This window comes from Mus pahari, chromosome 20 (assembly GCF_900095145.1).
Source record: "Mus pahari chromosome 20, PAHARI_EIJ_v1.1, whole genome shotgun sequence".
Classification (NCBI taxonomy): Eukaryota; Metazoa; Chordata; class Mammalia; order Rodentia; family Muridae; genus Mus; species Mus pahari.
Genome location: NC_034609.1, coordinates 7,570,636 through 7,580,577, shown reverse-complemented (window position 1 = coordinate 7,580,577; position 9,942 = coordinate 7,570,636). Strand labels below are relative to the sequence as shown.

The window sequence follows — 9,942 nt, the reverse complement described above, 5'->3', positions numbered from 1 at the left end:
ATCTATCTATCTATCATCTATCTATCTATCTATCTATCTATCTATCATCTATCTATCTATCTATCTATCTATCTATCTATCATCTATCTATCTATCAATCATCTATCATCTATCTATCTATCATCTATCTATCTATCTATCTATCTATCTATCTATCTATCTATCATCTATCTATCTATCATTACTGGAGATGAAACCCAAGGTCTCACCCATGCTGGAACTGCATTATCTTACCAGCCAAGAATAAGAACTACTTCCAAGGTTACACTGTAGTGCAAAAAGAATTCCTGGCTCCTTGTAGCACAGCTGACTCATGCCATTTTGCTGTTGCTTTATGGAGTTAAGGAACATGACAAAAAAGAAAAAAAAGAAAAAAGAAAAAAGAAAAAAAAAAAAAGAACTACTTCCAAGAGCCTAAGATGAGCATGTAAGAGGTGTGGAGTCCAGTCCCAATGGATACATCTACAAAACAACTCCCACACCCAACACGCAGGAAACACTGCGGAAGAGGGGACAGAAAGATTGTAAGGGCTGAAGGATCAGGGAGTTTGCTGTCACATTGTGACTTCTAGTAGCTTCAGCAGCTACACCCATAAAGATGTCACCAACATGACTCCTAAATATGAGCCGAACAAGGACAACTACAATGGACACACCACAGTGGACAGGGAAAGACCCCGGGATACCAAACCTTCACATAGAACCATGGGTGACCAAGGAACCCTGAGACTGGGGAAACAGTCTTTCCCAGGGAAGCACACCAATCCCTAAAAACATAATTCAAGTAGAATTATATAGACTAAGCAAGTTACATTTAGGAATACATGTTTATGCATACACATATGTGAACAGAACAGCAATTAAAAAGAAAAGACAATGACTTTGAAAGAGAGCGAGGGGGCCATAACAGAGGGCTTAGAGGTAAGAGAAGGGAAAATGATGTGATTTTAATCTTAATAAAGAAGAAAAAAGCACAGGCACATGACCAGTTTCCCCTTACCTGCTGTGTGATCAGGGCTGTACAAAGCACTTAGTACTGGCATTCCAGTGTTGTTGGATGGACAGCCTGGCGTCTATAAGACAGTACTGATCGTGATCACCATTTTGAGGGCCCTGTTTAGGTCAGTCTGTAAGGCCAGTAGGGCAGATTTTCAATAAAGAAGGTCTTTTCACTACTGTGGTGTTCTGGTCTGCTTTTCTATTGCTGTGATAAAACACTGACCAGAAGCAAGATGGGAAGAAAGAATTTGTTCAGTCTTATAGCTGACATTCCATCACAAAGGGAGACCAGGCAGGAACTCAATCAAGGCAGGAACCTGGAAGCAGGAGCTGAAGTAGAGAGCATTGAGGAACACAGCTTACAGTCTTGCTCTCCATGGCTTGCTCAGCTTGCTTTCTCAGACGGTTCAGAACCACCTGCCCAGGAGTGGTACCGACCACAGTGGGCTGGGTCCTTCCATATCCGTCGTCCATCAAGAAAACGTCCTTCTAGGCTAGTCTGCAGAATACAGGCATATTCTCAGCTGAGGTCTCCTCTTCTCAGATGACCCTGGCTTGTGTCAGGTTGACTAAGTGCTATCAGGCACAAAAAATAAGCAACATGGAATTGGCTTTGTGGAAGCCATTGGCCCTCCTGGTTCCTGTGTTTGCCAGTGTGATACTTCATGGGCCTCTTCCTGCCTCTCGAGATCTATGTTTGAATCAACAATGTGTTTTCAGCATGCGTTCAGATGGCATCAACTGGGAGGCACAGCTAGGGTCAAGCTTCACGGGACCCTGCAGATTAAGTATGAAGTGATAATCCTTTCTTACTAAAATGTTAAATAGCTTCTAAAATCATAGAAGCAAGAAAACCACTGACAAATGAAATTCAGGGATTCTCTAAATCCATCATCCCAAAGTCAGAGCAACTCAACCGACTGAAGCGCCTGTACATTCCCTTCTTTAGTTTGCTTTCCTCAAGACAGGGTCTCTGTGTGTAGCCTTGAACTCCGTATGTCCTGGAACTTGCTCTGTAGACCAGGGTGGCTTCAAACTCACAGAGATCTGCCTGCCTCTGCCTCCGGAATGTTGCGATTAAGGTGTGCACCACCACTGCCTGGCCCTGTCTTCCCTTTTTAATTGGTGTCTTTGCAGCTGAAACTTGAAATAACACTTAGGGGTTTGTTTTCAGACTTTAGGATATCTTAGAAATCTGGAGGGCTCCTTAGAACTTGTGTTATATACCCTGTCTCTGGCATTTCCCACATTCCCAGTCCTCTGCATTTCCTCCCCAGTATATCTTGTATTTTGAGTTTCTAATTTTTCTTATTTTGAGAAAGATCTTGTCCAGGCTAACCTCAAATTCATAATCCTCCTGGCTCAGCCTCCAAAACTCTGGAATTACAGGCATGCCAGCTGCTTTGGGATTTTTGATTATGAGCTTAGAGTCCTTAGAATCTGGCTTGCTAGCAATTTTTTTTTTTTTCGAGACCCTACTTTAGAATCTATTGCTCCAGCGAGGAGCTGCCTTCGGTGTGGGTTATTTGTGTCGCATTGGTTGTATGCAATGATCTTCGCCAAATGTGCAGCTCAGGTGTTCAGGGCAGGAAGGTTACTGGGTGCGGGGAACACCACCCACAGTGAGGCCCATCTATGGTAATGCTGTCCCTGCATTCACTAGAGTGAAGGCCAGCACTGGTGAATAACCTAACACTTCTAAGCATATCTCATATGGATTACTTTGTGCCAGGGACTCCGATTCTGTCCCCTAGAGCAGGAGCACACATCTGTCTTATTTCAGTATATGTTTTCAACAACAACAACAAAAATGGCCTGGAAATATTTAAGTGGTTATTGAAAAACAACAGCAATGAAAGCAAGTGAAAGACTTCATAATGGCCTTCATAAAACCTAAAACATTTGCACAATTTAGATTATCTATATGGGAAAAAGCTCATGGTTGATACTAGGTACTAGGTACTAGGTACTAGGTACTAGATACTAGATACTAGGTACTAGGTACTAGATACTAGATACTAGATACTAGATACTAGATACTAGATAGATACTAGACTAGGGTTGGTGGTGGTGGTAGGGCCAACACACACGCAGGGCTGAGCTTACTTCTGTGGTCTTGTTCCCTCCCACAGTCCAGTAGCTTTTCTTCCCTGCAGTTTTGATGACCAGGAATCTCTCTTTCTTTCCGAGCATCTCAGATATTCATCTTGAAGGAGGCTTAAAAGGTTCTGATTGTTTTTCAGTATAAGGGGAGTTTCTTTCAAGATCTGTCTGCTGTGATTTATTTCCAGGATCTCTTCTCTTTGACTTCCCGCTGTAAAAGCCTCTGACACAGTGGGAGCTGCTCTATGAAGGGCAGGCTGTGGTCTGTGAGCCAGTTTGGAAACAACTACTTATACTTTGCAGGGCTGAGTACAGAAAGTAATAGCACACCTTGGGGTTTCAAGGCCATTCTCTAGTTTGCAGAGGTAAAACTGGAGAGTACTGATTAGTGACTCTCTCTCTCTCTCTCTCTCTCTCTCTCTCTCTCTCTCTCTCTCTGTGTGTGTGTGTGTGTGTGTTTGCTTATGCAATGCAGCTGTAACCACCCTACTTTCCTAGACCAGATGCTACACAGCTTCTGAAGCACTAAGGACCACTGGTGTGAGACCAGGAGATGAGTATTAGCCTCGACTCTACTTCTATAGTGAATGCCCATATCCTTCAGCTCCTGCTTCAAAGAGAAGACGAGAGAAGAGAGAAAGAGATAGGAAGGAAGGACCACCTTTCCCTCCCCCTGTGTAAGGAAGCCATGTGAATGAGTCCTGGTTCCCCAAGTCCCAGGTCAGGTCTCCTTAGTGAGGCTTATGGGAAGTTGTACTGGTGGCAAAGCCCCAGCCCCAGCCTGACTGACGGCAGCTTCTTCCCATGCTTAGCTCTCCTGTGTTGCTAGCCTGGAACTCGGGATGCTCTGGCACTTACATGTAAGCATGGATGTCCTTGCCTAGCTCTGAATTAAGCTTTATTCTTAGAGATTCGAGACCCTTGTCTCTCACAGGATCTATCATATCAAGGACAGCTCTGTCATGTACACCGCTCTCATAGCAACCAGATATTAAGGCTGCCAATGAAGCTGGTTCCGGTTTCTCTCTTGTTTAGTAACTGATCCTGAAGAACAAAGAAGGTAGGAATGTTTCAGGAGGCAGAGCAGGGGATTGGTTAGGAATGGGACCATGATCAGACCCTCTAGATGTTGTGACAGAGAGAGGGTCAGGAGTGCCTTCCACTGTGGAAGGACCTGAGGGTGAAGGAGCTTAGCTTTTATTCCCAGCATGCCCACAGACAAGGGTTTCCACTATCTGGAGGCCTTTCTGGACTCGGATGCTGTGAAATCACAAGTTGTAGTCACGATGAGCCGAGGGTTCTCTGACAGTTGGGAGCACAGTGGAAAGGCCACTGTCTCTTGCTTCTCAGTCAAGGAGGATTACAGTGGGTCTTGAGGGCGACTATACCATCAAGTGTTCACAGGTAAAAGTTAAAGTAATTTCTGTTGCTGAATCACTAAGGACAATAGAACGATTGTTTGAAAATGAATCATAAGAACGTGGCCCCCTCAGTCACCTGAATTTCTCAGTTGGTGACACTCTAACATGGGTGATAATTATCACAAAGAGAATGCTGATTCTTCCTCTGCTCCCCCGACTCCTCTCCCTGTGCCCCATCACCCTTGAATCTCCTATCACGTCTCCTCTCCTCTCCCTTCCTCTAGCCTCATCCCTATTCAATCCCACCCTCATCCCTACCCTATCCCACCCTCATCCCTACCCTAGCCCACCCTCATCCCTACCTTATCCCACCCTCTCTCCAGTCCTTCACTGCCAGACTTTCTCCTGTCCTGTCCATCCCTACCCCTCCCAGTCTTTACCCTGACCCTACCCCACCCTAGTGATCTTCCCTCCCCTGCTCACTCAGTCCCTTCTTCCACCTCAGCCCAGCCTTCTCTTCCACCTCATCCTCCACAATCCTCCCTTCACCCAAGCCTCTCCCACACCCTATTTCTCTCTAGTCAGTCCTCTTGTATCATTGGAATAAGGCAAAACGAAACCAAACAAAAATCAAAAAACAGCCAACCAACCAAAACAACAACAACAGAAACCAAAACAACATAAAACAAAAACAAAACCCAATACCAATGTTGCAAACCCAATACCTAATGCTGCTTTCAAATACTCTGAGACTTAGAAACTAACTAAATTCATTTTTGTGCCTTTTTTAGAACGACAGTCACAGGTCTGGCTGGCTTACATGAGACTGTGGGAGTCTTTCGTTCTCCAGAGGATGACTGTGTGTCATTTCAAATAGAAAGCACCAGGGCTTCACTTCCTTGGGAAAATCAGGCCGCATGCCACAGCCACATTGCTGCCCACCTCTCCCTGGCACATGGGTAATCTGTGCCTTCCCGAGGACCCTCATAGCTTGTCCTGGTACCACCCCTTGACCTGTCGCTACTTCTCTTGCCGTCCATGGCTCACAGTTGGAGGGGAACTGTTTATCACGGCGGGAAAGGCGTGGCAGTGGGACCTGCAGCCAGGACCTCCAACATCTCCGCGGTTCAGCAGTAGAGCAAGAGTGCTGGGCTTCGACTTGTTTTCTCCTCTTTCCATTTGTTCGGTCGAGATCCCAGCCCGTGGGGTGATGCCAGTCCCCTGCAAGGTGTCCCCCAGTTCTGGTCAAACTTCTCTGGAAACACTCTCATAGACACATCCCAAAGTGTGCCTCATGAATGCTTTTGGTGTCTCCTAGTGAAGTGAAGTTGACAATCCCAATCACAGGTAGGAGGGACAAGTGGTCCGTGGAACGTGCAAGACACATGTGTGAAACGCTGTCTGGCATGGAGTTTCAGTTTGAATGCCGGTACATGTACACAGGTGGTCCTGCCCAGGACAGGGATGAAAAACACCACCCCTCCCCCCCCAATAAAATATCCTACCAACATTCAGCCTCAGGAAATGCAGATACCTAAAGTAGTTAGTTACCTTATGATTTTCTCGCAGTTTTTGAAAGCCTTTGTCAACTAATATGGACTGTGTGGTACCATATTCCCACCCTGTTGATTTTGGAACTCTATGCTGTAATTTTGAGCATACGCCAGCGTGTGCCCCATGGGAAGCCCTGGTCCATTGGAAAGATGTGAAGTTGAGATTAATGGTGCCTACATTCTGGGCATAATAGCTTCATGTCTTTATATGCCAGAGCAACGTCTGATGGTAAAAATGGCATGATGGAGGCTTAAAGTTCAAGGTGCTTTCCAGTACGACACACAGGCATCATTCCTAATGATCCCTTCGATTATTTAGCTGCTTCCAGGGTAAGTGTGGACTGTCCCTGGGGATGCTAAGCTGGGAAAACACTGTTAGCTACCCAGTTGCTCTCAGAGGCCACAGCCAAGTGTTTTGAGTTTTTGACAGTGCCACCTCTGGGTTCCACACCTCCTGGTGGGGATCTCGGGAGATCAGGCTGACCTGCTCTGAAAAGGCATCGAGGATGGGCAGGTACTGGGTCTGCATCACCCTGGGGCTCTGCTGACTTCCTGTGGGTGATTCAATGCTTAGGGGTGGCAGTCACCTTCCCTGACTTCCTTACCCACCTCCTTTACATTTCCTTCGCAAACCCCTAGCTACTGTCAAGGGTCTGCTGTTTAAAATCATTTAGGAATGGAGGACCGTGACAAGGATTCAGTTCTTAAAGCAAGCATCCTCTGAGTACAAGAAAAAAATGTGGGATGTGGTAACCCAACATTGTGATCCTAGCCCCAGGGAGGTGGAAACTGGTGGATTCCTCGGGGCTCAAAGGCCATCCAACCTTCTGTACCTGACTACTTTTGAACCAGTGAGAAACCCTATTTAAAAACACCTGTGGTTGACCTCTGGTCTACAGGTATGGTGCGTTTCCTCCCCCCCCCCCGTATAAATAGGTAATAAGCAGATGTTAATATTGTGGCTATCACAGACTTACCTGAAAGACCCACCCCCCAAAGTGCAGCCATGATTCAAAATACAAACCTGTGGGGGATGGAGATAAAACTTTGAACGGTGCCCAACCCCCCACTCTCTTCAACAGCATCATCACGGAACTTGCCCGTCATTCTTGTGCTAAATCTTCTGAATTTTTATTGCATTCATTTATCTTTTATTTAGTGCATACGTATGCCTGTGCACGCCCCCCCCCCCGTGTGTGTGTTTGTATGTATGTGTGTACGTGCCCATACGCCACTGTGTATTTGTAGGTGGTGCCTGCTTGTATGTGTGTCACGGTGTGTTTGCAGGCGAGAGAAGAACGTACAGAATTTGGTTCCTTTCTTACTTGGTTTCCGGCTTCAGTTTGAACTTGTGTCCCCAGGCCTGACAGTAAATGCCTTTACTTTCTGGGCCACTTCAGCAGCTCAGTGTTAACCCTTTTAATCAATTCACTTAGAGGTGCAGAGCCCTCAGGAGGTCTAGCTTATGCCACACAACCTACTTGAGGGAAATGACTCAGTTGCTATCCTGGTTTGGACTTTTACCATCATGTGATTTAACAGTAAATATTGATGTTTTGTTACCCACAGGGCCACCTTAGGAACTCGAGGAGAGGTGACGGAGTTAGGGGATATAGATGGCACAACACAAAATCTGTTTCCATTTTATTAAAAAACAAAACAAAACAAAACAAAAATTTCCTGGAAGTCACAATCCTGTGTTGAAATCTTTATAGTTTGATATATCTTTCGACCGTAGGTCAGAACACAGTTGCATTTATTTACATTATAGTCTTTAATATAATGAAAATAGTCACGTCTGATTGAATGTCTCCAGCTCTCATCCTTAACCATTCCATCACTAGCCCAGGACCACATAAATCGTGGATGTTCTTCAAGCACACGGAGAGGACAACACAGCAAAATAAAGTCTGTATTTCCTAACGGAAGATGGGTTCCTTTAAAATCATAGGGTTTCTTCCTTCCAATTTCCTTTGTATTTAAAGAGATATAAAGTGCTTAAAAGGAGCAGGGGAGGCATCTGGGGTTGGGAGGAGGAAAGAGACCGACACAGAAGCAAACCAACAAACTGCAAACAGAACACAGCTATGCTGCCCCGACGAGGCTTGGAAACCCTCAGGGGACTCTGAGGGGAAGTCATGTCTTCATGGCGTGGCTGTAGAACACACTACTGCCATATTTCAGCACATGAAGAGTGAACCAAACCTCAAGTCCAAAACTCCCTCAGTGAAAAACCAACGAGAGCCAGTTCTTGTGACTGGTGGATCAGAGGTCAGTGAGGTCAGGGTTGTCCCCACCGTCCTGTCTCAGACTACGGGTGAGACGGGCCTATCCTTCACTCCACCCACAGACCAGCCAAAATGACACCACGGGCAAGCTCAAGGGAATACCGACCGTGGCATCACCCTTGACAACAGAAGCACATAATTCCCACTAGGGAGGAGAAGGAAAGACCTGGGTCCTCCCTTTGCTCATGGGGTTGGTGATGCTGGAGGCCGACTTTTAACATCGTGTCTGACTATTCCAGACCTGAAGAGCCATTATCTCTGTAGATTTTTTTTTTTTAAATCACAGATAATATGTCACACAAAGAAAGTAAAAAAAAAATGCTGCTCTACTTCCTGCTTTTAAACAGACACTTGCTGGTTATGGTCTGCAGGTTACAGAAGTGCATGCCACGGAAGGTGACATTTGCATTCCGGATATTCTGCAAATGAGAACATTTTTCCTTCCACCTAAGGAGAGTTTTAAAGAACCCCCACCCTGGAATGGATGGAATGTAATTTCACAAATACAAAATTTATCTCAAGTTCTCTAAACATAACAGACATCCCGCTATAAAAATAACACCCCCTCCCCACCCTCTCCTGCCTCTAAATCTCTCCCTAATTATAAAATGGTACAGTCATTTCCTATTAGTAAGCTGAAAGCAGGAACTAAATTGATTCTGCACACATACAAAACGCTTTATTTCACACCATTTACATTCACACGGAAGAAGTCCTTTTATTGATCATCCTTCTCCATTTCATGGGAGGAAGTGGAGCTGAGCCAAAGCCACACAGAGCAATGCTGATGACACACATCCCAGACAGCAACAGAACACAGCAACATTTTAAAACTGGCCTGCTCTGAGGTCTCCTACAGCTCTCTAGAGTTCAAGGCATTCACTCTTCATTTGATAACTGCTGGCCAAATTCTCCACTATTGAAGGAATGGTACCAATGAAAAAGTAAGACACATTTGTTGAATTGGAAACCCACTGCAAATTAATTTGCTGAAAGTATCATTCCAGCAGAGGGCGCTCTGACCCTTGCAATAAAATTCTACAGACAGGTTCGGAAGACAGCAACACAAATTTGGATTGCTAAGCCCATGCACTGGCCTTCAACTGCTCTGTCCCTAATAGGCAACAATTTGGTATTTACTTCAAAGAGCAGGATACACTACAGTGGGCTAGCTCTTCCATGAAAAATCTTTGGCTATTTAAAATCTTCACATTCTCAAAGAAAACTATTCTGAGTTCAATGTGAGTGCTAGATTTGTCTGGAAGTTTTGAAGTAAAGGGGGTTAAACGTAAAAGTTTAAAGATGGTATGTGTGTCACTAAGGCCACAGTCCAGTATTTTAGATTTGTGGGTTTTGCCAGGCCAACCAGCAGCCTGAAAAAATTGAGATGTCCAAGGGATCCACCTTGACTTTTGTGTGTGAGAACATCAGGAGACAATTCAGCTAATTCACAGAAGAACATGTGTCCATTTGGGTGTTGATCAGTCTTTGGTTTATTTAGCACACGCGGTCCTCACACTTTCTCCAAGGTCACTGCTGGCCAAAGGATGGCACACCACAGAATTTCTACCCGGCGATGACTTTGGGTCCCTCAACTGTCTCTCCTTTCTCTGTAGATTCCCCCCTCTGGGGTGGGTG

General features: G+C 45.3%; 1 non-coding gene across 1 annotated transcript; it reads left to right on the top strand.

Annotated features, from left to right (window-relative positions):
* The first annotated feature begins 221 nt into the window (after window positions 1-221).
* Window positions 222-353, top strand: LOC115062733. Its single transcript, XR_003842662.1, has one exon. It is a non-coding gene; the product is annotated as a small nucleolar RNA SNORA46 (small nucleolar RNA).
* Window positions 354-9,942: the final 9,589 nt, after the last annotated feature.